We start from the raw sequence: 7,370 nt of genomic DNA on the forward strand, positions 1-7,370 counted from the left end.
TCAAGGTTGACCGATGAACTTGAAATAGAAAAGAAATCCAAAGAAACACTGAAGAAGAGTTATGAAGCATCAAAGATGTTGGATGAGCAACTGAATACAAGAAGACCCAACAAAGATGCAGGACTCGGTTACAAAGGAAAAGACTACCGAAAAGGGAATTCATACTACCGAGAGGGGAGAATCATCAAAGCAAGCTGGAAACAAGAAGAACATCAAAAGAAAGAAGCCTATTTACAACTACTATGGAAATCAAGGTCATACTGCCAACATGTGCCAAATCAGAAAAGGTAAGAAACTGAATGTCACTAAGTCCAACAATTATTGTTACAATTGCGATAAATATGGTCTTACATTTAACCAATGTAGGACAAAGTTTGCTAGCAATTATAAGAAGGCAAAATTCAAAGGGTTTTGTAAAAACTACAATAGATATGGACACAGTACTGAGAAGTGTTGGTTTAAGCAAAAGAACTATATGTGGTCTACACACTGAGCAAATACTGGAAACTACCAAACTCATAGAGAACTTAACCGACCATATGCTGCAGTACCATGGGATTACAATACAAGGATATGGTGTGAATGTTGTGGAAGATATGGACATATAAGTGCCAACTACTTTATAAGGTTTGGAATGAACAACCGAAGATCATGGAGAAATCCTGGTATGGCATGTTTTCATTGTCACAAAGTTGGACACTTGGCTGGAGATTGCAGAGATCAACCTAGAGGAGACACTGAAGAAATAAAAGGCAAATTACAGATGATTTGGAAAAAGAAGGAAATTGTGTCAAATGAAGAAAGCACCTTACCTACTAAGTTAGGTGCACCTATTCCAAATTAATCAGTAAAGGTATGAAGGGATTGCACTCTCTCAAAGGTCAAATCTTAACAGTTCCTATTTTATTATGTACTTAATTCAAAATCTGCATAACTAAGATGTATTAGTAAGTTTGAGATTCTATCACAGTCTTTTGAAGCACTATACAGGAAACTTGTCAAGTCGGTAACTACAGGAGGCCTGTCTAGTTGGTAAATGAAGGAAATCTGGCTACTTGGTTAAAGCGGAAAAAGGAGAGTAAATCGGTTTAGTGGAACTGAGTGCATTTAATGTTTTAACCTAACCTGCACGGAGCCTGATAAGGTATACTGTGTACTTAAAGCATTTACACGGTCATTTTTTTCTCACCAAGTTTTTGAGAGAACAGAGCAAAGTGAATCTTAGGCGATCAAACCTCCTCCGAAGTGAAATTCAAGGTATTTACATCAATCTCAACGCATTGTTAAGCTGGTTTACCGATCATATCTGTTGAAGATTTCTGTTTCATATTTGTTAAGAGGAAAAGCATCTGTCATTTGAAAATTTTCAAACTCTAAGGATCTTTTGATAATTTCTATTTGAAATCTACAATGGCACCGAAGATCGAAGAACCCGTTGTTGTTAAGAATGTTGAAAAGCCCTCACTAAAATACTCTTTAACTCCCAAAGTAGCATCATAACCGAATGACAAAACTTCATTTACACTCATCCCGGATAGAGTTTTACTAGTTGAGGATGTCATATTCTTCACCAAATGTCAAGTTGAAGAACTAGGTCATGTTGAAATCAAAGACACCTATGATGAATTGTGCACCAATGGGAAATTGGATAGCAAGTATGAGCACATTAAGATCAAGGGATTGACTGAAGCCCTAACCTATCCTTGTGTCTTCAAACCCCAGTGGGTCAAGTTTGTTCTGAGCAGAGTTCACGATGATTTCATGTGGTTAGAGGAGCAACCATTCAAAATCACCAAGGAAATCATTCATCTAATCACCGGTTACCCTATTTATGATCATGCCTGAGCTTAGAAGATGATATCACAAAATGAATTGATCACCTTAACCGGAGTGGAATTAGATCGCAGAGGAAAGAAATTGAACAATGTCACTGATGCAGAACTAAAGTTTGCTATTAGAGTGATAGGTTATTGTTTCTTCCAATCGGCAAGGGAAAATAGTGTACCCTGTGCAACAGTCGACTTAGCATACAAAATTGTGAAAAAGGGAATGAAAATTGATCTTTGTGAAGTATTGCTGAGAAACCTGTTTGAGAATCTGAACACCATTAGGAAGCCGAAGAAGAACAACTCAGATAATACACTAAAGTTTGGATCACTGTTATTATGCATGTTTTTCTATTTTAAAAAATTCTTTCCAACAGTCGGTAAAGTTGTTTGGGAGCTACACCGACCAGTCACCCATCAAATCAATGACTTTATCAAATGTCTAGGTGACAACTTCAATGATATTATGGATGATTATTTCAGCAAGTTTCAAGAGAAGATGCATAACAGGTATATAATTCCACCCCAGCTAGTGGAAAAATACAAAGATGACATATGTTTTGAAGTAGACACTGATTACTGTTATGTGAATGCTATGGAACCAAGAACTCAATCTTTGCCACCTATGGGTTATGAGGTTGACTTTGTCATCACACAACAACAAATAGATGCCTTTCTTACACTAGCAAGGCATGCTATCAAGTTGAGGTATGGAACATATGAAGAAGTGAAAGAGAAAGTAAAGATGAGCATTGTAGTACCAAAAGCTACAAGAAAAGCAACAAAGATGATCAAGGCACTATCAGAGAAATTTGGAGAAGGTTCTTCCTCCACACCTGTCAAGGGCACACTAGTAATCACTGAGGAGGAATTGGAAGCCCAAGAGGCTGCTATTACACTAAGCACTGAGTTGCCTAAAGGGAAAGTTCTGAAGAGGAAGAAACAGGACACATCAAAGGCATCACCGACTCCCTCAGTAAAGCGCCCAAACACAAGAGCATCTGCAATGTCACCGAGTAAGAAACCAAAGATTGTTGTTGTTCCTAAAGTAACAAAGACCTATAAGAAATCTATTCAGAGACTCATTTTGGCAAAAGAGTCCAGTGACACCGAATCTAAAGATGCAAGTAAATTTTAGATTGTTAAGAGCAAGAAGGTAAATGTACATAGTGTTGAAAATTTATGTGCTAATCTGAAAGAATATGGTGGATTTGGATCATTCAGATATGTAAAATATGAATCTAGATCTGATGATGAAAAGAGACAAATAGAAGAAGTTGTCATCTGCACACTTCTAAAATTCCGATTGGGTCCATTGGAATTACCTAAGTCACTTCCAAATGAATTATATTTGCATATTGATAACAGGTGGAAATATGCAATGGACTTGGAGAAACAGATTAGAGAAAGAAGTCTGGTACATCTCTTTCCAGACATGTCAGTAGTTGAAATAAAAGAACATCTGACAACCTACAACACAAAGTTCCTTGTCAAACAAAGAGCCTTAAAACTGATGAATGGTCTGTATATTGAAGTAGAAAATGAGACAAAAGAAAAGTGGTAGGAAATATTTAGAATCAAGGGTGTTGGTGAGCAAGCTACAGTTGAAACTATTGATGTCACCGAGCAAGATCCTGATGTCATCGAGCAAGACCCTGCTGACACCATACAAATTGATGAAGACATCATGGACACTGAGGCACCTAAACAGGAAATGATAGAAGGCAATGCATATGCAAAACTAGTATCCAGTGAGTCAGTTTTGGAACAAGTTCAGCCTTATCCTCTGGTCACTCATTCTGCTGCAACTGAGGCTCGTCAGGATACTAAACAAGGTGCAGAGGTTCACAAGTCTACAAAAGGAGAAGCTACTTCTCAGGCCACTAGGGAACAGACCTCTCAGAATCCTCCTAACACTAAAAATGTTGCAACTGAGACCCCGAGCACCGAACCACTGAAGGACTCGGCAAAGGCTAAAGAAACTGACAAAAGTGTTGCCTCCACAGAGCAACCTACCGAGGATCCACAAGCTTCCTAAGCTATTGTATTGGTTCAACCAGCCAAATCTAAAGAAAAGAAGAGGAAAAAGCATAGTTTCAAGGTGGATATATCGAAACCAATAGTGTTGCCCAATGTAGACATATCAAAATTAAAAGGGCAGGAACTCATTGAATTCGGTGAACTATGAAAAGCAAAGGCCGAACAGGAAAAACAAATGACCATACAAAAGAAAAATAAAGTACTTCAGAAGGTAAAGACACTAATATCAGATATGCTACTCGCAGCTACAGTGTCAACAGATGCAACCATCCATATTCAACTGGATGAACTCCTCAATCAGATAGAAACATCTGGAGTAGATGCATCTGAATATTTGAGCAAGTTAAAGGACAAAGAGCTCACCGCAAAAATGATTGAAGAGGTACAGAAAGCTATTGCTCTTGGCAAAGTTAAACTTGTCAAATTTATTGCTGAGTTGTCCCCTCAACTCAAGCACATTCTTTATTTATTTCATAAACTCTATACATTCTCTTTATTCATTAAAGATATCAAAAATAAAACAGAAGAAATTGAGAAAGATATCACTGATCTCTCAAATAAGTTGACCACCGAGCCCAATTCTGTTCAGAATTTTTATACAAAGTTACAACAATTCATGGCTCAACAACTGGAACTCAGGAATGAAGAGCACAAAATAAGGATGGACATTATGACTCTTCAAACCTTATTCATTCCACACTTGTCCTTCGTTCAAGAACAGATCAACCGAGCCACTTACCTATCTACTACACAAGAGGGAAGCACATTAGATGGCTTAATCTCTCTATTGGCTGACATTCAAGCACATAATTCTTTAATGGACAATGTCAAGGATGCACTCTCTGTCGCCCTCACTGAAGCAAGGACAAAGTATAAATCCATTTTTGACCAGTTGCCTCCACCAAATGGTAACTAAATTTTGATGTTTGTCAAAAAGGGGGAGTGAGTATCATATCAAAGTATACATGGGAATGTAGTATACAGGGGGAGTATACTGAGCAGTAAGCAAAGAACAAGAGCAACACACAGAACATTGATCACCGAGCATGCAAAATCAGAGTTATGTACAATATATTAATAAGGGGAGTATATCTGAATATACTATTTCATTAACAAATGTATATATTATCAGTTTAGTCAAATTTTGCAAGTATATAGATTTTTGAGTTATAACTTTGAAAGTAGTTTTTGTCAAACATCTCAACTAATGTCAAAAGGGGAGATTGTTACTACTTACTAAGATTGCCATTAATCTTATGTTCAAAGTTATTCTATATATTCTAGTCGGTTACTTCTACCGAATCATTCAGTCGGTAAGCACAGTGCAGTCGGTTAAAGAAGAAAGTAGCCTCAGAGCGTAGTATACACCGAACACTCTACCGAGTAACACTCTATGTCTACCGAGCAGCAAGAATGATATACCGAGTGAACACACACCAAGTGAAACGTGTTACTAGATTCACTGAACCTGGACATATATGGGAAACGTGTTACAAAGATCGAGGAACAAGTAACCGTTATCACATTGGAAATTGCACTTAAAGATTGTGTATGATTTTGAGGTCATCTAACCAAATGAAATATTTTGCATGGTTATTCATTCGAGAAATCATGTTTGTAAGATCGAAGCATGGACTAGATCACCGACATAAGAGATCTATTTATACAACATGAATTCAGGATTAGATATATGTACAAGTATATATGTGCATGTATGTGTGAAGCAAGATAGATACAAAAAGGAAAATCATGAGATATCACAGTGTGTTATGACTGTTACAGTTTACAGAGACACAGAGGTCACCGAGAAGGATTTCAGAGAACAGTCAAGGGACAGAGTAAATAGAAAGGTTTATCGAGTTAATAGATGGATTATCGAGGTATGCTATAAGCAAGGTAATCTTATTTTGAGCACATAGAATCTGCTATAACATTCCAGATGTAGAGTTGCAGATATTTGTAATGATTTATTGTAATATTTTGAAGTTGTAAGAGAAACCTTTAACAAGGTAAAAGACTCTAACTAAGTCTATAAATTGTAAAGCCTCTAACCAGGTACAACATTTAGAATAAGTGTTGTAAAATCCTTTAGCAAGGTAGATCTAATAGATCTTGATACTCCTACCAGGGTAAGCTATCAGAAATAGATAAACATGTAGCTCTAACCGAGCAACCTTTATTATTGCAGTAGTGAAGTTGTGGGTGTCATCCCCACCACAATTTTTCTCTCTAACCAAGAGTTTCTGCATAACCAAAATATATGTGTTATAGAGTGAATCATGTATGATTGTTATTTATTTGTGTTAGCATTATTTTATGTTACCTCACTATTCAGTTTATGCTTAATAATAAAGTTATTGTTGAAGAAAAGTTTTGAAGTACGGATTCACCCCTCCCCTCTCAGTACATTAGCTTTCCATATTGGGCCTAACATGTACATTGTTTAAGCATTAAAAATAACATAATCATGAGTATCATCATATATACATCAATACATCAAAATCATCTCCTATCCCTAGGACTAGTAGCAGGAGGATGGTGTCTAGATGCCCCCTCCTGATCTGGTTATGCGGGTGGCCCCATGGGGGTGTATCGTGATATGGACTATGAGGAGCTCCTGCGGTCTCTATCTATCATAATCCCTCGATATGTGGCTGCCTTTATCTGTGCCACTGCTAGGTCACACTCTATTTATCATAATCTATCTCATAGGACCTCCACCTCCATCCAAATAGGGGAGAAAAGGTCCCTGTGTTGTCTTGCACTCTTCTGGGATCTATGTGGTATTTATGTGGAACTCAGAACGTGCGCAGTCACAATAAGGTCTATCATTGCATTCTGAATAAGAGAATGCCACTCTTGGATAATATCTACAAGATAGAGAGAAATTTTTCATGAGTAACATTCTATATCATCAAAATTAAAGCAGGTAGGATGCATATGTTAACCAATAACAGGGCACATTACCTAGATCTCCTTCTCGCCAGTGAGGATTGTGGACAATGACTGCCTGAGACTGAGAACCGCTAGGCTCTCCCCGCTCATATTGTCTTTGTATAGTCAGTGTGGGCCAATGGGGATCAGGATTAGGACCCCTTATGGGATCCCTCTCTGCCCGTCGTGGGAGACTCGATGGGTCTAGGGCTCTGGTATTCTCTCTGGAGTGATGAACTATACCTGAATCATCCTCCTCCTCATCGTCGCCCTCGGCCTCCTCATCCTCCTCCTCATCCTTGTCCTCATCCTCATCCTCCTCATCCTCCTCATCCTTATCCTCATCCTCATCATCAGCTCCATCCTGATCTCCCTCTCTGGTATCAAGAGCACCTCCGTCTCCACCTACCTCCTGCTCCTCTAGGTCATCACCCTGATCATATGAGTCCTCCTCGGATGCATCAGACCCCTCTTTGTCGCCTGATTGTCTCCATGGTTTGGGGTTCCCTCCAAGGAAGTCTACTAGTAAAATAGCTTCAGGGTATGTTCTTCTTGACCATGTGATGTACC

Source organism: Cryptomeria japonica, chromosome 4, assembly GCF_030272615.1.
Source record: "Cryptomeria japonica chromosome 4, Sugi_1.0, whole genome shotgun sequence".
Taxonomy (NCBI): Eukaryota; Viridiplantae; Streptophyta; class Pinopsida; order Cupressales; family Cupressaceae; genus Cryptomeria; species Cryptomeria japonica.